Here is a 27,022-nt window from a genome sequence, read left to right on the forward strand (position 1 = left end):
TACATTTTTATTGTTATTGTATACCCATTTGGGTACTGTACTGTCACCGGAAGTGCCTTACCTGAAATTGTAAGTAACATGTACTCTTGTATATTGTAAAACCAATAAAAATATTGAAAAGAAAATATACAGTGCATTTGGTGGTGTATTGAATATAATACACTTCAGGCAGTGTATTAATATATATACAGTCTAGTGTGTGTGTGTATATACACTCTGCATTCAGTGAAGCCTATATATACAGTGCATTCGGTGGTGTATCGTTTCCAATACACTTCAGGTGGTGTACACAGTATATAATACAGTGCAGCCGGTGTACTTTTTCTAATACATAAATAATGAAGAAACTCCTGCGCTGTCAGAAATACCTATGCTAAGGGGCACTGCTGCAACACCTAAAATGGCTGATCCAAACAGACAAAAGTGGTATAAATAAAGTGATTGGTGATTGCGCTGTGATAAAAAGGACAAGGGGGAAGAGGAAAGGGAAGGGGCTAACTCAAATGTATAGAGAGGTGAGTGAAAAAATGAAAACATTTTTTACAAAAGGTATAATAAGCATGAGGTCTAGTATCATACTAGCACATGAAAAATATTGTAGATACTGAAAGAAAAGAAAATTCTCAGTGCAAAAGGGCTAGTATCATACTAGCACATATGTGGTAACTCAGCAAATACTTATTGGTAACTCCAAGTAAATATATAAATGGTGAACAATCCCACCACCTTGTGGTACAAAGTGCTCAAACAATGAGTCATCAGTTCCAGAAAGGCAAAATGAAAAAATTATACAAAATATAACAGTGTAATGAAATGTAATAAAGTGCGGTCTCATTGGCACTAAATCCGAATAGACTGAGGAAACAAAATTGCCTAAAACGTATAAAAAGCTATAAATGAGTGACAAATACAGTGTGGGTACAAAAAAAAAAAAAAGACCCAAATAAAAATATATAAATCAAGAAAAGTTCATGTGCATGAGGGCTAGTATCATACTAGCACATAAAAAATATTGTAAATACTGAAACAAAAACAAAAAAACAACAAAAAAAAAGAAATCTCAGTGCAAAAGGGCTAGTATCATACTAGCACATATGTGGTAACTCAGCAAATTCTTATTAGTGACTCCAAGTAAAAAATAAATGGTGAACAATCCCACCACCTTGTAATACAAAGTGCTCAAACAATGAGTCATCAGTTCCAAAAAAGGCAAGTCCACAAGCCACAGGAAAGGGAAAAAAGTCTTCAGTGGGGACACCTCTGTGCTCGCAAGCAGCTCACCTTACTGCTGCAAGACAACAGCTTGTAATCCAATAACAAATCACCAGCAGGCAAGGGTCCCATGTTTGGGAAGAGAGTGCACATAGCGTGATCCCGTATATAAATCAGTTTATTAGGTTAAAAACAACATGGTACACTTACATTTAGCAGAAGGCTATAGTGAAAAACATACACGAGCACCGAGCTCGTATCCTATCGTCAGTCTGTGACAGTTCCCGTGCTCCAATCCTCACGCGTATCATCACGTCACGATCATACTGTTTCTAATACAGTGCAGGCTGTGTAAACAGTATATAATACAGTGTGTACAGTTTCTAATACACTTCAAGCAGTGTATTAAAGCGGGGTTCCACTCAAATTTTTAACTTAATCTTACCCCCTTCAGTTAATTGCATAGATGTTCAAATGCCGCACAAAATTTTTTTTTGTCGCTGTAATTACCTTTATATTGTACTTTATTGTGGCACTTCTTATCTCTCCTCCCATGGGAGTAGGCGTGTTTATTGCCTTTCCCTGGCACCGTACTGTCTCCTGGGAGCTTAGTGTCAGGCTTCCCAAGATTCAGTGCGGGAACAATGATCATGCATGTGAACAAGCTGTGAATGAACAGCATTCACCGCATCCAGGAAATCAATGCTTGTGGGCTTCACATGCCCACAAGCAAGATGGAAACAGCCAGCATCACATTTTTAAAGTTATTCTTTAGTACGAAAACAGACAGAGGCGGAAATATAACACCCAAACTGTGAGTATTATTTTGGGATTAGCAAAGTGTCTCAATGACCTAAGAAAAAAAAAAAAAAAGACTAGTGTGTGTGTGTATATATATATATATATATATATATATATATATATATATATATATATATATATACACAGATATACACAGAATCTCACAAAAGTGAGTACATCCCTCACATTTTTGTAAATATTTTATTATCTCTTTTCATGTGACAACACATAAGAAATGACACTTTGCTACAATGTAAAGTAGTAAGTGTACAGCTTGTATAACAGTATAAATTTGCTGTCCCCTCAAAATAACTCAACACACAGCCATTAATGTCTAAACCGCTGGCAAAAAAAAGTGAGTACACCCCTAAGTGAAAATGTACAAATTGGGCCCAAAGTGTTATATATAAATATTATGTGTAATAAATATTTTGTGTGGCCACCATTATTTTCCAGCACTGTCTTAACTCTCTTAGGCATGGTGTTCACCAGAGCTTCACAGGTTGCCACTGGAGTCCTCTTCCACTCCTCCATGATGACATCACAGAGCTGGTGGATATTAGAGACCTTGCACTCCTCCACATTTCGTTTGAGGATGCCCCACAGATGCTCAATAGGGTTTAGGTCTGGAGACATGCTTGGCCAGTCCATCACCTTTACCCTCAGCTTCTTTAGCAAGACAGGGGTCGTCTTGGAGGTGTGTTTGGGGTCGTTATTATGTTGGAATACTGCCCTGTGGCCCAGTCTCTGAAGGAAGGGGATCATGCTCTGCTTCAGTATGTCACAGTACATGTTGGCATTCATGGTTCCCTCAATGCCAGCAGCACTCATGCAGCCCCAGACCATGACGCTCCCACCACCATGCTTGACTGTAGGCAAGACAAACTTGTCTTTGTACTCATGTGGTTGCTGCCACACACGCTTGACACCATCAGAACCAAATAAGTTTATCTTGGTCTCATCAGACCACAGGACATGGATCCAGTAAGTCTGCTTATTTTCAGCAAACTGTTTGTGGGCTTTGACAAATATTTGGTCTGGACCCCTAAGCTAGACACCTCATCCCAATATGAATAGAAACAACAAGAGAAAGTAGGGGGATTTTTGCTGTGCCAAATACATAGAGAAAGAATTGGCTTTCATCAGTTAAAATAATTTTTTTTTATTACATAACATATTTGTAAAAAACAAGCAACTTTGGAACAATATAAAATAACAGGTGTTTGGTGGTCATAAATGAAGAGATGAATCACAGATCACAAATAGAAACATTGCACACTAGCCCGACATGTTTCGCTGTTAGCTTCCTCAGGGGATGCTGTTTGCGGACTTTCTTGTGCATCATTTTTAGAAGAGGCTTCCTTCTGGGACAACAGCCATGCAGACCAATTTGATGCAGTGTGCAGCGTATGGTCTGAGCACAGACAGGCTGACCCCCCACCCCTTCAACCTCTACAGCAATGCTGGCAGCACTCATATGTCTATTTCCCAAATACAACCTCTGGATATGATGCTGAGCACACGCACAAACTTCTTTGGTCGACCATGGTGAGGCCTGTTCTGAGTAGAACCTGTCCTGTTAAACCGCTGTATTGTCTTGGCCACCATGCTGCAGCTCAGTTTCATGGTCTTGGCAACCTTCTTATAGCCTAGACCATCTTTATGTAGAGCAACAATTCTTTTTGTTCAGATCCATAGGGAGTTCTTTGCCATGAGGTGCCATGTTGAAATTCCAGTGACCAGAATGAGAGAGTAAGAGCAATAACACCAAATTGAACACACCTGCTCCCCATTCACACCTGAGACCTTTTTAACACGAATGAGTCATATGACAGCGGGGAGGGAAAATGGCTAATTGGGCCCATTTTGGACATTTTCACTTAGGGGTGTACCCACTTTTCTTGCCAGCGGTTTAGACAATAATGGCTGTGTGTTGAGTTATTTTGAGGGACAGCAAATTTACACTGTTATACAAGCTGTACACTCACTACTTTACATTGTAGCAAAGTGTCATTTCTTCAGTGTTGTCACATGAAAAGATATAATAAAATATTTACAAAAATGTGGGCGGTGTACTCACTTTTGTGAGATACTGTGTGTATATGTATACTCTGCATTCAGTGTAGCCTATGTATACAGTGCATTCAGTGGTGTACAGTTTCTAATACACTTCAGGCGATGTACACAGTATATACAATACAGTGTAGTGCGGTGTTACAAAAAAAAAAATTATGTCCGGAAGGCCACCAAGGTGAGGCATATGCTCACAGGCCACTAAAAGAGGGCAAGCAGCCTCTGTGTCTACAGTCAACAGTGGTGGTCGTGGACATGGTGCATCCTCTGCAGATGGCCTTGGGGCACGCTTGTCTTTTTTTTCTGCTGCTGACTGTGTTATTGAGCCACAACATGCAGAAGAGTTGGTAGAGTGGATAACAAAGCCGTCCTCATCCTCCTCCTCTGTCACCCAGGCTCAGAGTAGTTTGCCTTCCAAAGCAGCTGCCAAAGAGGCCTATTCCACCGGCTCCTAGTCCACAGTTACTCCTTCCGTAGCCCCACCATCATGCACGGAGGAGTCCCCAGAATTATTCAACCACAGTGTCGGCTACATGCTGCTGGAGGATGCGCAGCAATTTGAAGGCCTTGATGTTGGTTCCCAGGTTGAGGAAGGGAGTAACGTGAGCCTAGAGAGAGGGAGTGCCACAGAAGGACATGAAACTGGCAGTCATGTTCCTCCAGCTGCAGCATACTGCCAAGTTTGCTTCAGTGACGAGGAGGGAGGGGATGATGAGGTCACTGACTGTACTTGGTTGCCTGAGAGAAGAGAGGAGGAAGGTGAGAGGGGGAGGCACAATTCCAATGAGGCAGGATGTCCTCCAGGGGGCGGCTTAACCACTTCAGTTCCAGAAAATGTGGCTGCTCAATGACCAGGCAATTTTTTGCGATACGGCACTGCGTCGCTTTAACTTACAATTGCGGGGTCATGTGACGCTGTACCCAAACAAAATTGATGTCCTTTTTCCCACAAATAGAGCTTTCTTTTGGTGGTATTTTTTCACCTCTGCGGTTTTTATTTTTTTCGCTATAAACAAAAGAAGAGCGACAATTTTGAAAAAAAACACAATATCTTTTACTTTTTGCTACAATAAATATCCCCAATTAAAAAAACAACAATTTTTTTCCTCAGTTTAGGCAGATATGTATTCTTCTACATATTTTTGATAATAAAAATCACAAATACTTACTATGAACGCACGATCTGTCTCCTCTCCCCTGAAAGAACCTGGGATTTGTGTGTTTACACACATAGATCCCAGTTATCGCTCTGTCATGAGCGATCGTGGGTGCCCAGCGGTCATCGTGTCCGCCGGGCACTCGCTTTGGCTCCTGGCACACGCTGTGGGCAAGTGCACGCGCACCTCCTACAGCGTCTTAAAGGGCCGACGTACAGCTACGGTGGTTCGCCCAGGGGAGCCATTCTGCTGCAGTATAACTGCGACGGCCAGTCGGGAACCATTTAAGGGCAGCCACCCTATTGCATCACAACGCAGAGCTCTGCAGGTGCAGGGGGCTGCGGACTCCCCGCTGCCTTTTAAAAGTTCCTTAGTGTGGGCCTTTTTTGACACGTGTGCAGCAGATCGCACTGTTGCTGTTTGCCACCCTTTTTCTGAAGCGGATCAAGCGTGGCCAGAACAGCAGCAGCTTGGGCACCACATGCTTGACCAGACATATGACGACCTGCCATGCAGTCCGTTGGCAACAGAACTTGAAAGACACACATCATAGAATAAGGCAGACTTCTCCTTGCTCCTTATCTGGGATCTCAAACCCTACTATACCTCCAGTCCTCTCAAAAACCTGCACTGCAAGGAATGAAGGTATAGCAATAGGTGTCACAAATACTTGCAGCCAATCTGCTAGCAGTATACCACCAACAGGCAAATTTCCCTACCCCAGTTGCTGAACCGTAAAAAGAAATCCGGTCCCAGCCATCCACATGCTCAGCATCTAAATGCTACCTTGGCCAAATTGCTAGCACTGCAACTGCTGCCTTTTCAGCTGGTAGACTCTGCCCCCATTCGTGAATTTGTAGAATGTGCTGTACCACAGTGGCAGGTTCCAAAACGGCATTTTATTGTTACAAAAGGCCATTCCGGCTCTCTACCGTTATGTGGAAGGCAATGTTTTGGCCTTGTTGGACAGGGCAGTCAGCAGTAAGGTACATATTACTGCTGACTCCTGGTCCAGCAAGCCTGGGCAAGGACGTTACCTTTCCTTCATGGTGCACTGGATAACTCTACTGGCAGCTGGGAAGGATACAGGACAGGGTTCAGTGTTGTTGGAGCGTGTTCCACCACCACGCCTCCAAAAAGCTAGTGGTGATTCTGCCTCAGTTCTCTGCTCCACCCCCTCTTCTTCTTCCTCTATGGCCTCTTCTGCAGAATTATCCTCTGAACCATCAGTGCTCTATAAGCATTCAAAGGGCTACGCAAGTAGTCAGGCTAAAAGATGCCATACGGTGCTTGAGTTGGTCTGCCTAGGGGACAGGAGCCACACTGGGGCAGAGATTCTGTCAGCTCTGCAGGGGCAGGCTCAGAGGTGGTTGACGCCATGCCAGCTTCAGCCAGGAATGGTTGTATGCGACAATGGCACCAACCTTATCTCCGCCCTCCGACAGGAACACTTGACCCATGTTCCATGTTTAGCACACGTCCTGAATTTGGTGGTGCAGCATTTCTTGACCAGGTACCCAGGCTTACAAGATCTCCTGAGGCAGGCCAGAAAAGTCTGTGGTTATTTCTGCAGGTCATACAATGCCAGTGCTCGGCTGGCTGACATTCAAAGGGAATGCAACCTGCCCACCAACCGCCTCATTTGTAACATGCCCACCAGGTGGAACTCAATGTTGGCAATGCTGCAGTGGCTGCACGCACAGCAGAGGGACATTAATGAGTACCTGTGCGAGTATGGCACCAGGACAGGGACAGGGTCAGGGGAGCTTGGCTTCTTTTCGCCACACTAGTGGCTACTGATAAAGGATGCATGCACTGTCCTGTCACCATTTGAGGAGGCCACAGGGATAGTGAGCAGCGACAGTGTATGCATCAGTGACACTGTCCCTCTAATCTTCCTGTTGGAGCACATGCTTCGTGGAATCATGGACAGGGCACTTGAGGCAGAACAGCAGGAGGAAGAGGAGGACTTCCTTTCCTCTCAAGGCCCCCTTTATCCAGATAGCATTCCTGCGGGCTGCCAAACACACAGGAAGAAGAGGAAGAGGAGGAAAAGGATTGTGTCAGCATGGATGTAGAGGATAACATACAGCAGTCTTCAAGGGATGGTTTTCAGTCCCCAGAAACCCAAGGAGTTGTATGTGGCTGGGAGGAGGTATAGTGCCTTGCAAAAGCATTCACCCCCTTGGCATTTTTTGTGTGTTGTTGCCTCACAACCTGGAATTAACATGGATTGTTTGAGGATTTGCATCATTTAATTTACAGAACATACCCACAACTTTGAAGATTTTTTTTTTATTGTGAAGCAAACAACAAATAGGACAAAATAACAGAAAAAGTCAATGTGCATAACTATTCACCCCCCTAAAGTCAATACTTTGTAGAGCCACCTTTTGCAGCTATCACAGCTCCAAGTCACTTTGGATAAGTCTCTATGAGCTTGCCACATCTTACCACTGGGATTTTTGCCCATTCCTCCTTGTAAAACTGCTCCAGCTCCTTCAAGTTGGATGGTTTGCACTTGTGAACAGCAATCTTTAAGTCTGACCACAGATTTTCTATTGGATTGAGGTCTCGGCTTTGACTAGGCCATTCCAACACATTTACATGTTTCCCCTTAAACCACTCAAGTGTTGCTTTAGCAGTGTGTTTGGGGTCATTGTCCTGCTGGAAGGTGAACCTCCGTCCTAGCCTCAAATCACACACAGAGTGGTACAGGTTTTGCTCAAGAATATTCCTGTATTTAGCACCATCCATCTTTCCCTCAACTCTGACCAGTTTCCCAGTCCCGACTGCTGAATAACATCCTCACAGCATGATGCTGCCACCACCATGTTTCACTGTGGGTGTTCTTTGGGTGATGTGATGTGTTGGGTTTGTGCCATACATAGCGTTTTCTTTGATGGCCAAAAAGTTCAATTTTAGTCTCATCAGACCAGAGCACCTTCCTCCATACATTTTGTGAGTCTCCCACATGCCTTTTCGCAAACTCAAAACGTGCCATTTTGTTTTTTGCTGAAAGTAATGGCTTTTTCTGGTCACTCTGCTATAAAGCCCAACTCTATGGAGTGTACGGCTTATTGTCATCCTATGTACAGATACTCCAGTCTCTGCTGTGGAACTCTGCATCTCCTCCAGGGTTACCTTAGGTCTATGTGCTGCCTCTCTGATTAATGCCCTCCTTCCATGGTGCGCGAGTTTTGGTGTGCGGCCGTCTCTTGGCAGGTTTGCTGTTGTGCCATGTTCTTTCCATTTGGTTATGATAGATTTGATGGTGCTCCTAGGGATCATCAAAGATTTGGATATTTTTTTATAACCTAACCCTGACTTGTACTTACTTGTCCCTTACTTGTTTGGAGAGTTCCTTGGTCTTCATGGCAGTGTTTGGTTAGTGGTGCCTCTTGCTTAGGTGTTGCAGCCTCTGGGACCTTTCAAAAAGGTAATGACAGGTAAGGTAATGATATGTAATGACAGATCATGTGACACTTAGATTGCACACAGGTGGACATCATTTTACTAATTATGTAACTACTGAAGGTAATTGGTTGCACCAGAGCTTTTTATTGGCTTCATAACAAAGGGGGTGAATACATATGCACATGCCAATTATCAGTTTTTTATTTCTGAAAAATAGTTTTATGTATATATTTTTCTAATTTTACTTCACCAACTATTGTGCTCTGATCCATCACATATAATTCAGATTAAAAAAACATTGAACTAAAGGCTGTAATGTAACAAAATATGTAAAAAGCTAAGGGGGTGAATACTTTTGCAAGGCACTGTAGTTACGGATAACATGATCCATAGTGACCCAGGGACTCAGAATTAAATGCCTCTGCAAACTTATTCTGCATGGCCTCCCTGATTCTGCAAAGCCTGCGAAAGGACCCTAGGATTTGTGGTATCAAGGAGAGGTATCATTACTGGCTGGCAACCTTTCTTGATCCACGGTACAAGGGTAAAGTTGCAGAACTCATCCTGCCTTCGCAGGGGGAGCAGAGTACTAAACATCTTCAGGAGGCCATGAAGAAAAGTTTGTGTAATGCATTTCCAAACCCTGGGAGGTTACCATTTCCTGGTACTGGACAACGTGTTTCTGAGGCTTAGTTCGGTCAGAGAAAGAGCGGCGGAGAAGGTGGCCGGCTAACTGATGCCTTTCGACAATTTTTCAGTCCAGGGTCTGATAGGTTCAAGCAACCATCACCAGCATTATATGGTGCAGGAGTATCTAGGGGGCAAGAGCAGACTTGGAGACCTTTCTAACAGAGCATCCACTGGGTTACTGGGTCTGGAGAAAGGATCACTGTCCAGAACTTGCTCAATATGCAATCGAGCTACTGGCCTGTCCTGCATCCAGCATGCTTTCTGAACGCATATTCAGTGCTGCTGGAGGGTTTGTAACGGATCAAAGAGTGCGCCTGTCCACAGACTCCATTGATAGGTTCACATTTATAAAAATGAATCAGTCCTGGATCAGCAGCTATCAAACACCTAATGCTGATGTAACTGATTGAATTTGCTATGGATCTGGGATCCCCTGAAGACTGCCTATGCTGCCTATCCTATTACTCCTGAGACTTGATGATGCTAGCTTCCAACAATATAAAAATCAATATGTGGTGTTGCGCTCATTACCATAAATAAAGTGCTAAATAAAGTGTACATCCCATGTGCAAAATTACATTTTTAAACAATACATAATCGCATAGAATTCAACATGCACAGAAAATTGTAAAAATGCCATAGAAAAATAGGATCAACGTGCTAATGCTGACACAGTATAGAAATAGAGTCCAACAGTGCACATAGGTATCCAGAAAAACTTGATAGATAAACAGCAATAAATAAAGTGCTGTGCTCCAAGTGACAATTTGTGCAGATACAGCCTTTCAGTGAATAAGTGATGTGAATCCTCTTCAGTGTATAAACACCTCAACGTGCAATGGCTCCTTACCTTACCGCTGTAAGGTAACAGCGTGATGATGACTGAATCCGGGATCTTGCAGTGGCTATCGCCTAGTATTCTTCATGTACAATGGTGTCCAGGGAAACATCGATGGAGTTGGTGCCTTGGTAACCTGATATACAATCCTCATATACAGTGCTATATTGCTCCTGTGTACCTCGGTAGCAGTGGACAGCCTCCCAAATCCGTGAGCATGAAGTAAAAAGGAAAGGGGGACCCAAATAGTGAAGTATGTAAACACTGGGTAATTTATTGGGGTTACAGCTTTAACCACTTCAGCCCCGGAGGATTTGGCAGCTCTATGACCGGAGGACTTTTTACAATTTGGCATTGCGCTGCTTTAACTGGTAATTTAGCTGTCATGCAATATTGTACCCAAACAAAATTTGCATCCTTTTTTCCCACAAATAGAGCTTTCTTTTGATGGTATTTGATTGCCTCTGCGATTTGTATTTTTTGCGATATAAACGGAAAAAGACTGAAAATTTTGAAAAAAATTATATTTTCTACTTTTTGTTAAAAAAAAAAATATAATAAACTCAATTTTAGTCATATATTTAGGCCAAAATGTATTCAGCCACATGTCTTTGGTAAAAAAAGAAAAATTTGTCAATAAGCATATATTTATTGGTTTGTGCAAAAGTTATTGCGTCTACAAACTAGGGTACATTTTCTGGAATTTACGCAGCTTTTAGTTTGACTGCCTATCTCATTTCTTGAGGTGCTAAAATGGCAGGGCAGTATAACCCCCCCCCCCCCCCCCCCCAATGACCCAATTTTGGAAAGTAGACACCCCAAGGAAATTGCTGAGAGGCATGTTGAGCCCATTGAATATTTTATTTTTTGTTACAAGTGATTCAAAAATGACAAAAAAAAATTACACAAAGTTGTCACTAAATTATATATTGCTCAAACATGCCATGGGCATATGTGAAATTTCACCCCAAAATTCATTCTGCTGCTTCTCCTGAGTACGGGGATACCACATGGGCATGTTGAGTATTTTGCAGATCTCACTTTTTGTCACAAAGTTTGTCACATTTTTCTTGTCTTTCTTCATTTTCAAAAATAAATGAGATCTGCAAAATATTCACCATGCCTCTTAGCAAATACCTTGGGGTGTCTACTTTCCGAAATGGGGTCATTTGGGGGGATTTTGTCTATCTGAACATTTCAGAGCCTCCGTAACTGTGATAGGTAGTGAGGAATAAAATCAATTTTACGCCTTTAGAAAGCCTGAAGGCGGTGCTTGGAGTTTGGGGTCCTGTACGTGGCTAGGCTCCCAAAAAGTCTCACACATGAGGTATCCCTGTACACAGGAGAAGCAGCAGAATGTATTTTAGAGTGTAATTCCACATATAACCATGTCATGTTTAAACAATATATCATTTAGTTACAACTTTGTGTAAAAAAAAAAAAGATATTTTCACGAAACTTGTGGCAAATATCAAATCAAATATTCCATGGACACAACATGCCTCTCAGTAAAGAGCTTGAAGTGTCTTCTTTCCAAAATGGGGTAATTTGGGGGGGGTTTGTGCTATCTTGACATTTCAGGACCTCCAAATCTGTGATAGGTAGTGAGGAAGTGAAATCACCATTTTATGCCCTTAGAAAGCCTGAAGGCGGTGATTGGTTTTTGGGGTCCTGTACAAGGCTAGGCTCCAAAAAAGGCTGTACAAGGCTAGGCTCTCACACATGTGGTATCCCCTTACTCAGGAGAAGCAGCAGAATGTATTTTGGAGTGTAATTTCACATATGCCCATGGCATGTTTGAGCAATAGAACATTTAGTGACAACTTTGTGCAAAAAAAGTGTAATTTTCCCGAAACTTGTGACAAAATATAACATTTTTTTGGAAAAAACACACTTTTTTTAATTTTAATGCACTAAAACACATTATATTGCCCAAATGTTTGATGAAATAAAAAAGATGATCTTATGCCGAGTACATGGATACCAAACACGACATGCTTTAAAATTGCGCACAAACCTGCAGCGGTGACAAACTACATACATTTTTAAAAGCATTTAAAAGCCTTTACAGGTTAGCATTTTAGATCTACAGAGGAGGCCTACTGCTATAATTACTGCCCTCGATCTGACCTTTGCGGTGATAACTCACATGCATGGTGCAATTGCTGTTTACATATGACACCAGACTGACGCTTGCGTTCGCCTTTGCACGTGAGCACGGGGGGACAGGGGTGCTTTTTTTTTTTTTTTAATTATTTATTTTGCTGTTTTATGTTTCAATAATTTTTATTCAAGTTTTCAACAATACAAAATAGAGATCCCGGTATTGGAATCAACAGTGCATAGCATGTATATATCAGGTAACATACATTACAACCGCGGGCAGTCCACCACCTTGTTAACTAAGACTGGATATTAATTACTTCGTTATCTGCCGCATTCATTTTAAATCCCGGTTGGGATTTCTCTAAGTCCATTATGTGGTTCGACATCCGTGTTGGGCTTTTCAACATAACCTGTTCTCATAAAGCAATCTTATAATATGGACTACATGGTGCCCCCTCCACGCTAGAGGACGCCATCTGGCTCAGCAGATATTCGGGGCTTTTCTGCACCCTCCAACTGTAGAGGGGCCACCCTCGCCCAATAATATCAGGATCACAGAAAGTAAGAAGAAATAGGAGGAAAAAATGGGGGGGGGGGAGAAAGGAAGGATAAGAGGGAGGGGAGGGGGATGACTCCACGCTCTGCATTACTTCCCCCAAGAGTTCTCCTAATCGGAGAGAGTGTCCGGGGGTCACTTGTCAAGTAACCGATCCATGGATCCCATATTTTTTCAAAAGGTTTCATTTTATCCTGCACAATTGCTGTTAGTCTTTCATTCAACATAATCCATGAGAGTTTATGTTTAAAGTGGTCAAACAGTATTGCTGCTGACTTCCAGTTTTTAGCTATTGTAATTTTGGCCGATACAAAAATTAATGAAAGGAGCTGTCTTTGATTTTTAGTGGCTTCCACAATTTTGCAGCCTAGTAGCGCATGTTTTGGGGACTTGGTCAGGTTGATCTGGGTAAGGGAGTATATGAAGTTATAGATCCTGATCCAGAATTTCCGTACCTTGGGGCATTGCCACCAAATATGGAAAGCCGTCCCTTCCTGACCAGAGCCCTATAAGCATTTTGATGATGCCCCAGCAACAAAAGTGGCCAATCTTGTAGGCACCAAATACCATTGTAGTAGTACCTTGTAATTTTCTTCTATTATTGAAGTATTGATGAGTGACCTGGAAACAGCCTGCGCTACCGAGTGCCATTCTTCAAGTTCCAGGTTCTCCCGGATGTCCGCTTCCCATTGGGTCATATAGGTCAGTTTTACAGAAACGAATGTTAAGATAGTGTATATAGCCGATATATGACCTCGGAGTTTATCAAACTGGCGGCACATGTTCTCCATAGGTGTCATAGATGTAAGGTCACCTTTACGTGATAAGGACTGTATAAATGATATATTTGAGTGTATCTAAAGAACTCTGAGTCCGGTAGTTGATATTTTTCTATTGACAAACAGTAGTGATCCTGCGCTGCAGCAATAAAATATTATGAAGTCTGAAAAGTGATGAATAAAAAAACAAATCAATTAATAAATAAATCAATTAATCTTGGGACACTGGGAATAAATAAGAATCATAAACAATGATAAAGAAGTCCATGCAGTATTAAAAAAATCTTCTTCTAGTCAGGCATCTTTCTGGTCACAGAACTCTCACCTCAATTATTTGGGTCATCAGCATGTATCTCTATTAAAGGATTTCTTCCGCTATTCCGACAGCTACCACCAGGGGGTCCTCCGTTCCAGCATATGTGGATATTCTAGATCTGCATCTTCATATGATCTCACATTACCAAAGAACGGGGGGCGGGGGGAGAAAAAGAAGGACCTCCAATAGTGTAGTATGTCAGAACAACAGCTAGTTTTATTAAATTTAACAAGTTGGACCCTTAAATAATAAGAAAAAAGGCTTTGAATTTGAACTATAAAACAGTGTGGCGTTTGACTGCCGTTCTCACGTCACTTTCGGTATCTAATCCACATCCGGCCACTCCCTACGCGTTGCGTCATCACGTGACTTCATCAGGGGAGTGAACGGAGGACTCCCTGGTGGTAGCTGTTGGAATAGCGGAAGGGATCCTTTAATAGAGATACATGCTGATGACCCAAGTAATTGAGGTGAGAGTTCTGTGAGCTCGTTTTTCAGATTGTATTTATCTCTCGCTTATAAGGATTTACAGTTAACCCAGCCCTTTTAAGAGAGCATTTTGGAGAAACTATTAATCAGAAAGATGCCTGACTAGAAGAAGATTTTTTTAATACTGCATGGACTTCTTTATCATTGTTTATGATTCTTATTTATTCCCAGTGTCCCAAGATTAATTGATTTATTTATTAATTGATTTATTTTTTATTCATCACTTTTCAGACTTCATAATATTTTATTGCTGTAGCACGGGATCACTACTGTTTGTCATTTGCTTTGTTTGTGTGATGTGAACACTACTAGATCTTGCTGCAGACAGATCATATTGCACTTTAATTGCACTCTATTGCACCTGTCATGGACATACTACTTCCAGACCTGCAACAGGGCTTAGGCGCATCCCCACCAATAGGTTCCCAGTAACGAACAGGCGTGCTCCAATGCGCGTGCGCCGATCGCAGAGATCGCACGCACAGTGACGCGGCTTTGGCGCCCAGTGGCCTTTAAGAGGGGCTTCCACCATTCAGCTCTTGCTGTTTGATCTGCAGCTTCACCTGTGACCTGTTCCTGTAATCTGCATCTGATCACCTGACCTGGCTCTCTGACCACGCTGCTGTCTCCAATCCTGAACCTTGGCTTTCCCTGACTCTGATCCTGTTTACCTGCCTGCCTGATCTCCTGTTACCAGAAACCAGCCTGAACTTGACCATTCCTTGCCTGCCGAATCTGTTGAACTGATCCACTGTGTATGACCCGGCTTGTCTGACCTTGCTTCTGCCTGCTGTGTGCACCCTGTTGACCTGCATCCAGCTTACCTGCATCCTGCTGACCTGCATCCAGCTTACCTGCAGCCTGCTCACCTGCATCCAGCTCACCTGCATCCAGCTCACCTGCACCCTGCTGACCTGCATCCAGCTTACCTGCAGCCTGCTGACCTGCATCCAGCTCACCTGCACCCTGCTGACCTGCATCCAGCTCACCTGCACCCTGCTGACCTGCATCCAGCTTACCTGCATCCTGCTGATCTGCATCCAGCTTACCTGCATCCTGCTGACCTGCATCTAGCTTACCTGCAGCCTGCTGACTTGTATCCAGCTTACCTGCACCCGGCACTCCAGCCAGTTCCAGTGTCTCCCAGTGGACATCATCTCCAGTTCCAGAGAATCCACCAGGCACTCATACCCCACTGTGCTCCTACAGTCACTGTCCACAACTCCAGTGATCTGGGAACCAGGGCTGTACAAGAGGTCTCCCTCTGCACGTCAGGCTCACATACGAGGTACGTGTCAGTATCAAACAGCCATGCCTGAGCCTGCAAGAGGGACCTCCGCTACTGATGAAATCTGCCAATTACTCTCCGTCCTCACTCAAGAGGTGAAATCCCTTCAGGACAGCTATGAACACCTGGTGAGACAAGTGCAGTCCCGGACGAGTATTACAAACCTTTCTTCCAGTGGGTTGTCATCAGAGGCTTCCCTTGCACTCCCTGTAATGATATTATCTCCAGAACCCAGGGTCCCAATTCCGGAGAAGTATTCTGGGGATCGAAGCAAGTTTCGGACTTTCCGTAATGCATGTGAGCTGTACTTTTCCTTACCACCCTTAACCTTTTCGCGGGAAAACACCAAGGTGGGGTTTGTTGTCTCACTTCTGCTGGGAGAACCACAAGCCTGGGCTCATCACCTGCTGGAAGAACACCATGTTTCTCTGGACTCTTTGTCATCCTTCTTCGACGCAATATCACTCTTATATGATGACCCCCAACGAACTGCCACTGCCAAAGCTGCTCTTAGCACGCTCCAGCAGGTCGAAGATTATATAACGGACTTTAGACGCTGGAGCGCGGATACCCAGTGGAACCATGCAGCTTTACGGCACCAGTTTTGCCTAGGCTTGTCAGAAGGACTAAAGGATGAACTGGCTCGGGTCGGTGTACCAAATTCCCTGGAATCCTTGATGACCCTAACTATTCAGATAGACCGTCGTCTTCAGGAACGCAGGATGGAGAGGGTAACCCAGCAGACTCAACCAACTTGGATGTTACCCCAAGTGCCTACGACCTCTCATCCTGTTCCCTTTAGACCGGTCCCAGTTAATCCTGCACCGACCAAACTAATACCGGACTTTCATAAATCTGGGCAGGTCGGACTAATGAGACCCGCATTGTTTGCCGAGGAACATCTACGTCGGCAACAGCTCAACCTGTGTTTGTACTGCGGGGATCCGGGCCATTATGTACATTCGTGTCCTGCCAAGTACCGTAGATCTTCATCCATCCTACCACACAGTCACCCAGCTCTCTCTACGCACCTGGCTATTCCCATCACCCTTCAGTTTTCTGGAAAGACTGTGTCTGTTACTGCAATAACAGACTCTGGTGCATGCAGTTGTTTTATTGATTTGAACTTTGCCAACCAACAACGCATTCCACTCCAGCACAGGGCTCAAGGACTTTCCATTTTCTTGGCAGATGCATCCGGTATTAAATCTGGCCAGGTGACTCAAGAGACTCCCCCACTGCCTGTAATTACTGTCTCGAACCACAAGGAACTGCTTAAGTTGGTGCTATTGCTTCCCCTCTGTTCTCGATCATCTTGGGTCTACCGTGGCTTCAGGCCCACAACCCGCAAATCGTCTGGGGCTCCGGAGAAATCAGGTTTCAGTCCCTCTACTCTCAAGAACATTGTCTGCCCTTATCTGGCCCTTTGCTGTGCCTGGAAGCTGACTCGGAATTACGCTCAGCAGTACCTGAACAGTATCACGAGTTCTTAGACCTTTTTAGTAAATGAGGGGTAGAGACACTTCCTCCTCATCGTTCTTACGATTGCCCGATTGAGTTACTGCCCAGAGCTGAAATCCCCTTTGGGCGAATTTTCCCTCTGTCTGAGCGGGAGTTGGAGGTTTTAAAGGAATATGTTGACGAAAACCTTAAGAGGGGGTTCATCCGGCCATCCACCTCTCCGGCTGGGGCAGGGATCTTTTTTGTGGAGAAGAAGGACCACTCATTGCGTCCTTGTGTGGTCAAGAACCGGTATCCCTTACCCCTGGTACCTGAGCTTTTTCAAGATTAAGAACAACTGTTGTGTTCACCAAACTCGATCTTCGTGGGGCCTACAATTTGGTTCGCATTCGTGCAGGGGACAAGTGGAAAATGGCCTTCCGTACCAGGTTTGGCCACTACGAATATCTGGTGATGCCCTTCGGGCCTGTGTAATGCCCCTGCTACCTTCCAGCACCTGATAAATGATATCTTCAGAGACTATCTGGACATTTTCATCATAGCCTACTTAGACAATATCCTGATCTTTTCCTCATCCTTGGATCAGCACCGGAAACACGTCAAGATGGTACTCTGCCGACTCCGTCAGCATGGCTTATACGCCAAACTAGAAAAATGCGAATTCGAGCGGCAGAGTATCCAATTTCTGGGCCTGGTAATTTCCATAGAAGGGTTCAAGATGGACCCACAAAAGGTCACAGCTGTTCTGGACTGGCCTGCACCTTCAGATAAAAAGGGGGTGCAACGTTTTGTTGGCTTCGCCAATTTTTACAGAAGGTTCATCAAAGGATTTTCTGCAATTATCTCTCCGATCACCCAGCTAACAAGACAAAACGTCCGATTCCAGTGGAATCCCCAGGCTCAAGCTGCCTTTTCTACCCTAAAGGGACTCTTTACCTCTGCCCCCATCTTGAGCCATCTGGATCCCTCTCTTCCTTACCTACTCGAGGTTGATGCCTCAGAAACAGCTGTGGGGGCAGTTATTTCTCAGCGCCAAGGACTCAAGGATCTCATGCACCCCATAGGTTTCTTCTCTCGGAAGCTTTCACCTGCAGAGAAGAATTACGATGTGGGGGACCATGAACTTTTGGCCATTAAAGCTGCACTCGAAGAATGGCGATACCTGCTAGAGGGAGCGGCACATCCCTATCTACACGGATCATAAAAATCTGGAATATTTACGAACTGCCAAACGTTTGAAGCCGCATCAAGCACGATGGGCTTTATTCTTTTCCAGATTTTCATTTCACATCACCTACCGGCCAGGATCAAAGAACATCAAGCCTGACGCTCTCTCTCGGATGTACAATGACCCCAAGGAAACTTCAGTTCCGGACACCATCTTATCTGAGGGCAACTTTCTGCTTTTCCAGACAGACCTGATGTCCGGTCTAAAACAAGCCTCAGAGGGGGTGTCCGGCCCTCCAGGATCAATCTTGATACCCAGGGATGGGATGCTTTGGAAGGACAGCAAAATTTTTGTGCCAGAAAGTTGCCGGACAGAAGTGCTGAGCCTGTGTCACGACCACCCGCTGGCCGGACATTTTGGGGTTCACAAGACTCGTGAACTAATCCAGCGCATGTTTTGGTGGCCGAAGCTTGAGGAAGATTGCAAGGACTATTTTAAGTCATGTGTCAACTGTACCCAAAGAAAGTCTGCCAGGACCAAGTCCTGGGGCCTCCTCAGACCACTACCGATTCCTGACAGACCCTGGAGCATGATTGCCATGGACTTTGTAGTGGAACTACCCCCTTCTGAAGACATACAGCTATCTTTGTAGTGGTTGACCGTCTGTCTAAGATGGCCCACTTCATACCCCTAAAGAGTACGCCGTCTGCTTTGGAAACTGCCCGGGTGTTCATCAGGGAGATCGTAACGCTGCACGGGGTACCAATTAACATTGTATCTGACAGGGGAGTCCAGTTTACCTCCCGCTTCTGGAGGTCACTATGCCAAATTCTGAAAATTGAACTTTCCATGTCATCTGCTTTCCACCCCCAGACTAACGGACAAACTGAAAGGACGAATCAAACCCTGGAACAGTACATCCGTTGCTTTATCTCATTTGTCCAAGATGATTGGGTAGCACTTTTGCCTCTAGCGGAATTTGCTTTCAACAATGCCAGCCATTCAGCCACAGGTCAGTCACCGTTCTTTGCGAACTATGGGTTCCATCCTGTCTTCCTGCCTAACATTATTCCAGAATCTCCTGTTCCAGCAGTACAAAGCACTGTCGAGTTCCTGGGTCACAACAACAAGTTGTTGCAAGAAGCTATGGCCAAGGCGCAGGCAACCAACAAGAGGCTTTATGACAGGAAGAGAAGAGGTGAATTACGTCTCCAACCAGGTGATCAGGTGTAGTTATCTACCACCAACCTCAAGATGGCTTGCCCTTCAAAGAAGCTGGCACCCAGATTCATTGGCCCTTTCCCAGTTAAAAGGAAATTGAATGAGGTCTCCTATGAACTTACCCTGCCTGAGTCACTCAAAGTGCACCCAGTGTTTCATGTGTCTCTGCTTAAACCCACAGTACCCGACCCTTTCCCGGACAGAGGATCGGGGGGCCACCCAGACCCGTTATTATTAATAAGGACGAGGAGTATGAGGTGGAAGCTGTCGTAGACTGCAGGAGGAGAGGTAACCAACTTAAATTTTTAATCAAATGGAAGGGTTATGGACCAGAGGAGAACTCATGGGAACCTAAGAAAAATGTGCATGCTCAAGAACTGATCCAGGCCTTCTTCCGCAGACATCCTCAGAAAAGAGCTCTTTTGGGCACCAAGAGGCTGCCCTTAAGGGGGGGCAATGTCATGGACATACTACTTCCAGACCTGCAACAGGGCTCAGGCGCATCCCCACCAACAGGGTCCCAGTAACGGACAGGCGTGCTCCAATGCGCGTGCGCCGATCGCGGAGATCGCACGCACAGTGACGCGGCTTTGGCGCCCAGTGGCCTTTAAGAGGGGCTTCCACCATTCAGCTCTTGCTGTTTGATCTGCAGCTTCACCTGTGACCTGTTCCTGTAATCTGCATCCGATCACCTGACCTGGCTCTCTGACCATGCTTCTGTCTCCAATCCTGAACCTTGGCTTTCCCTGACTCTGATCCTGTTTACCTGCCTGCCTGATCTCCTGTTACCAGAAACCAGCCTGAACTTGACCATTCCTTGCCTGCTGAATCTGTTGAACTGATCCACTGTGTATGACCCGGCTTGTCTGACCTTGCTTCTGCCTGCTGTGTGCACCCTGCTGACCTGCATCCAGCTTACCTGCATCGTGCTGACCTGCATCCAGCTTACCTGCAGCCTGCTGACCTGCATCCAGCTCACCTGCACCCTGCTGACCTGCATCCAGCTTACCTGCACCCTGCGCAGCCTGCTGACCTGCATCCAGCTCACCTGCACCCTGCTGACCTGCATCCAGCTTACCTGCATCCTGCTGACCTGCATCCAGCTTACCTGCACCCGGCACTCCAGCCAGTTCCAGTGTCTCCCAGTGGACATCATCTCCAGTTCCAGAGAATCCACCAGGCACTCATACCCCACTGTGCTCCTACGGTCACTGTCCTCAACTCCAGTGATCTGGGAACCAGGGCTGTACGAGAGGTCTCCCTCTGCACGTCAGGCTCACATACAAGGTACGTGTCAGCACCTTAATTGCACTCTATTGCACTTTGATTTTTCACCACAATTTTACGGGGGTTTTATTTTGAAGATATTTGCATATATTGTATGCTATTCCCCCTTTTTTACTTTATTAGGTATTTTTGAACATATCTTAGTAGCGCAAAGGCTTTTTATTCAATTATCTTCAGATATTTTTCTATTAATGTTCTTTTAGATAACATACCCTTGTTATCACAAAGGTCTGCTATACGCAACAGGCCCTTATTGGACCACCATTCGAAAGCAGGGGGGGTGAGGCCCAGGGTAAAATCTCAGTTACGGAGGAGAGGGGCTAATGGATTATGAGGTGATTTGAAATTTTGGGTCCTAGCTAGTCTGTCCCAAATATCCAAGGATAAGCAGAGGGACGGACATAAAATTATCGGCCTTTTTTTCATCAGTAACCACATATGTGAGATTGCTTTAGGGTAGCAGGAATATGATTCTATCGCCATCCATAATGTTTGAGGTTGTTGGGAATGGAATTTAGTGAGTGCCAATTGAGCTGCATAAAAATATTTTTGCAGGTCCGGAAGCCCTAGGCCTCCTTTCTGTTTAGGTCAGAACAGTGTGCTCCTGTTCACCCTGGGCCTCTTGTCACCCTATATATACTGAAGTAGCTTCCTTTGGAACGTCAGCAAGTCTGATCTATTAAGCGCTACTGGTAATGTATATAACAAATACAGGATTCTCGGGAGAAAGTTCATTTTTATAGAGTGCAGTCTGCCGAACTGCGATGGAGGATGGACTTGCCATCTGGATAAATCTGCTGTTAAACGTTTATATAACGCCGGTTAATTCTGCGAATATAGGGTGTGTAAGGAGGGGGTCAAGTTTATTCCTAGATAAGATAATGCTACCGATTCCCAGCGAAATTGGTGGGACTGTTCAAGGGCTTTCTGGGTGGAATCCTTCAGGGAGACACTCAACGCTTTCGATTTGTCCTGATTAATAAAAAATGGGTGTAGTATTGAATATAAGTTGGGTAAGGATGTGACAGGGGACGATAAAACCATCAGAATATCATCAGCAAATAGTAAGCACTTATGTTCCCTGTCACCGCAATCTATACCTTTAATGTCAGGGCAGGCACGGATTTTAATGGCTAACGGTTCCATTGCTAAAACAAATAGTAATGGGGATAGGGGACATCCCTGTCGGGTTCCTCTACAGATATTTAATGATTGGGATGAATAACTCTTCAGCATCAGGGACGCTGTTTACGTGTCATACAGTGTCCGAAGGAGAGCCAGAAAGCGTTCGCCAAAACCATATCTGGTCAATACATTAACCAGTTGCCAACCGCCGCACGCCGATGTACGTCGGCACGGGCAGGCATAAGGGCTTACCTGTATATCCTTGTCTGCCCGCGGGTGGGGGGTCCGATCGGACCACCCCCCCAGTGCCTGCGGCGGTCAGATTCTCGTCAGGAGCGATCCAAGGTGAGGGGGAAGCCAATCATTCGTGGCCACCCCTTCGCGATCTCTCCTGGCGAATGAAATGCTTCCTCGGCTTCTGTAATGAAAACAGAAGCGGAGGAAGTGATGTCATCTCTCCTCGAGCCGGTCTTTTCATTCCGGCGTCGAGGAGAGAAGACATCAATGTGAGTTGCACCAACACTACACTTCCAGTAGAACACTCAGGCACACTTTTTACCCCCCATCACCCCCCAGTCACCCCCCGATCACCCCCCTGTACCCCCTGTCACAGTGAAACCAATAGCAGGTTTTTTTTTTTCTAAGTGGTAGGGCAGTTAGTGGTAGGCCCCTTTAGGTCTAGGATACCCCCCTAACCCCCCCAATAAAGTTTTAACCCTGTGATCACCCCCTGTTGCCAGTGTCACTAAGCAATCGTTTTTCTGATCGCTGTATTAGTGTCACAGGTGACGCTAGTTAGGGAGGTAAGTATATAGGTTCGCCGTCAGCTTCTTATAGCGTCAGGGACCCCCATATACTACCTAATAAAAGGTTTAAACCCCCTGATTGCCCCCTAGTTAACCCTTTCACCAGTGATCACCGTATAAGTGTTACGGGTGACGCTGGTTAGTTAGTTTATTATAGTTTCAGGGCACCAGCCGTTTATTATCTAATAAAGGTTTAACCCCCTAATCACCCGGCAGTGATATAAGTTAAGTTTTAGGGTCAGATAGGGTCTGCGTCGCCCCAGGCAGTGTCAGGTTAGTGCCAGTACCGCTAACACCCACGCACGCAGCATACACCTCCCTTAGTGGTATAGTATCTGAACGGATTAATATCTGATCCGATCAGATCTATACTAGCGTCCCCAGCAGTTTAGGGTCCCCAAAAACGCAGTGTTAGCGGGATCAGCCCAGATACCTGCTAGCACCTGCGTTTTGCCCCTCGGACCCAGCCCTGCCCAGCCCAGATCACTGTCACTTACAAAACACATAACTGCAGCGTTCGCAGAGTCAGGCCTGATCCCTGCGATCGCTAGCAGTTTTTTGGTAGCGTTTTGATACAGTCGCTAACAGTCAGGAGCTTTTTTGCCTGTGAGTCTCACTAGTGTACCACTAAATTTAGAGCCCAAAATGGCAAATCGAAGGTACACTTTTGAAGAGGCCTACTGTATTGCATTTGTTAAAAATTTGATTTTTTTTTATAGTAATCAGACATAAGATAAATGGGACAATATTACAATAGTGAGTTGGTCACTACACATTACTGTCAGTTTTTTGGCTTGAGTAGATTTCTCAAACAAATGCTGTTTTATACAATGGGGTAGATATCATTGTTGTATTTAATTGACAGTTCAATTAACAGGCTATTGTCTTTATAGCTACAGTACACAAGAAAGAGATTTACTGGTTTGAGGGTTTTTTCAGCTCTCAAATTGAAAGAATGACCATTAGATTACTGTGTCATGGTTATGCAATAGAGGTTGTTTGTCAGCTTACCTGTTTCCATGTGTTCATCTCCAAAGACCAGCTATCTCTCACCTGACTGCTTTTATTAACTCTCCTCTAGCATGGCTCCACCCCAGCTCCTATCAGAGAACTCTATATTAACCTCTGCACTGCAGGTCAGCCCTGCTGATCAACCTTTGTGTGTTTGGCTTCCTGTTCCTGCCTACCGTGTGCTCTACGTTTGTTTCTGTTACCGACTTTGGCGTGTTCTCTACTATTCCTGTCTGCTCGTGACCCTGACCTCTGGCATGTCCCCGACTATCCCTGTTTGCCTGTGACCCTGAATCTTGGCGTGAACTCTGTTGTCCTTGTCTGCTTGTGGCCCTGACCTTGGCTTATTCCTTTACTATCCCTATCCTCCTGTTGCCTACTGTGGGTGTGAGCTGGGGGACCCTGGGGGCCGCGACCTGCAGCCAGTTGCAGCCCAGTCCATCCTCACCTCTAGAGGCTCTGGTGAACACCTGCTGGCTCTTAGACTCCGCGCCCCAGGGAATCCTACGCTCTAGCCCCAGTGAGATCAGTCTTGGTGTCCCAGCGACCCTGCCTTCCTTACCACCCGGACTCCCATCCGCAGCAGTCAGCCGTAGGGTCCACTGCCTTGTGGTGCACTCCTGATCCCAACGGTGTGCATCTGTCACCCAGCCTCTAGGTGACCTGACATACTGTCAGGTGTTGGCCTGATTAGACAATGGTTACATAGATGCAGTTATCAACAGTCCATTGTTTCTACAGCTACAGTAAACAGGCATGTTTTCTGTTTGGTAACTATGGCAATCAGCCTGACACATAAAAGGGGGTGAATAGGGACACACACACACCATCATGCTTTGAAGACCAGAAGCTGCCACTCATGATACAAGAACACTGCCTGGTGTCCAAGAAGCATTGTTGCCAATGGAGATCACGAACATACAGTAACAGAAGATAAGTAACTTTTAAGTGTATTTGTACTGATATTAGGGTTGTCCCTCTCTCCTTCTCTGTGCCTCTCCGCTGTCCCCCTCCGTTGTGCTGTCCCCCTCTCCTTCTCTGTCCCCTCCATTGTGCTGTCCTCCTCCTCCTTCCTTTGTGAATGGACAGAGTCAGCTTACTCTGTCCATTCACATAACTGAAACATTGTAATCTCCTGTGATTACGATGTGTCAGTTTATGAATGGAGAGGAGCCGCTGTCTTCTCTCCATTCATTCTCAGTGCAGCTGAGGCTGCAGAGAAAGGGACTGGGGAATCTCTATCCTCTGTCTCTTTCTCTGTCTCAAGGGGGAGATATCAGAGGTCTGTTAAGACCCCTGATATCTCACCAAAGCCCCCCAACAGGGCTGATTAAAAAAATAACAAAAAAAACACACACACATTGCAATAAAGAATAAAAAAATTATTGTAAAAAATAAAAATTGTAAAAAAAAAACAAAAAAAAAACACACACACACACACACACACACATACACCGTTCACCCCCCCCCCCCCCAAAAAAAAAAAAAACACTGTCACGTGACATTTAAAAAAAAGTATCGGTAATCGGTATCGGCGAGTACTTGAAAAAAAGTATCAGTACTTGTACTCGGTCCTAAAAAAGTGGTATCGGGACAACCCTAACTGATATAGACTATAGGCTGTTCATTTGATAGGCATTTTGCTTGTTATAGAGATCTGTCAGTCTTGTATTGTATTCCTAATATTGTAATAGTTTTGTATGTACAGCATCTTTGTATAGTAAAAGCACAATTTACACACTGCAGAAATCTCAGCTTCCTTGCTTATACCACAGAGGAACCTTGCTAGATAGATGCAAAACACCTACACGTTTCTGAGCATGACAAATAGTGAAGAGGAAGTCACTCATCTGTCAGATTCAGGCTCAGAATACAAACCTGTAGACAGCAGCGGCTCCATGACAGATAGCTCTGACGATGGAGTTGTGGTCCCTGCCAAGGTCAGGTGTACCAGACCCCGAACTTCTTCTTCTGCTGTTGAGGTGAAAGAACCGCAGGGCTCTCATATGGAGCAGAGCAGTACTAGTGCCGCTATTCCTTCTGGTGAACTGGCAAGCACCAGCGGCCTAGTACACCCTGGTCGTACATCCAGCACTGCAGTAACACTTGGTGACGTGGCGAGTCCCATAAGTGCAGTTCAAGCTGGCGAGGTGGCAAGCGCAAGTAGTGTCCCGCTGCCACCAAGAAGACGAACACAGGCCCGTCGTGCCCATAGTTCCCTTCCTGCTGCATTCGCCAATCCTAATTGGGAACCCACCACTTCTGCAGCACCCGTACTTCCCCCATTCACTGGCCAACCTGGCATTCAGGTGGAAACAGTTGATTTTATGTCACTTGATTTTTATTCGCTGCTTTTCACCAAAGATCTTTATAGATCTATTGTGGACCAAAGCAATTTGTACGCTGGTCAACACATCGCCACTATTCCCCAGTCCTCCCTTGCCAGAGATTGGAAACCAATTACGGTTTCCGAATTTAAGATCTTTCTGGGCCTTTGCCTCCTCATGGGCATAACCAAAAAGAGTGAGTTGCGGTCATATTGGTCCACTGACCCAATTCAGCATATGCCCGCGTTCTCTGCTTCCATGGCCAGGGCACGATACGAGCAGATTTTGCACTTCAACAACAATGAACTCTGTCGTCCTCGTGGAGACCCTGGATACGATCGGCTCTACAAAATTCGGCCCCTCGTAAACCACTTCAACCAATGATTTGCAGACTTGTTTACTCCCCATCAAGTTGTCTGCATTGATGAGTCCCTGATTAAGTTTTCTGGCCGTTTGTCATTCAAACGGTACCTTCCTAGCAAGCGTGCCAGATACAGGGTCAAGATGTATAAGCTCTGTGACAGGGCCACAGGCTATACATGTAGTTTTATGGTTTACGAGGGAAAAGATAGTCACATAGAGCCGACAAACTGCCCTGACTACATAGGAAGTGCTAGCAAAATTGTGTGGGACTTGGTGTCACCCTTATTCGGAAAGGGGTACCACTTATATGTGGACAATTATTACACGAGTGTGTCACTTTTTAGTCACCTTTTTGATTATCAGATTGGAGCATGTGGCACCGTGCAACCTAATCGCCGGGGCTTTCCCCCAGTGACTTGTAGATTCCCGTCTTAGGCTGGGGGAGAGAGCCTGCTTGCAGTGTAATGCCGCGTACACACAAGCAGACTTTACGGCAGACTTTGCTCGGCTCCTTGCACTGGACTTAAAAAG

Source organism: Aquarana catesbeiana, linkage group LG09 (assembly GCF_042186555.1).
Source record: "Aquarana catesbeiana isolate 2022-GZ linkage group LG09, ASM4218655v1, whole genome shotgun sequence".
Classification (NCBI taxonomy): Eukaryota; Metazoa; Chordata; class Amphibia; order Anura; family Ranidae; genus Aquarana; species Aquarana catesbeiana.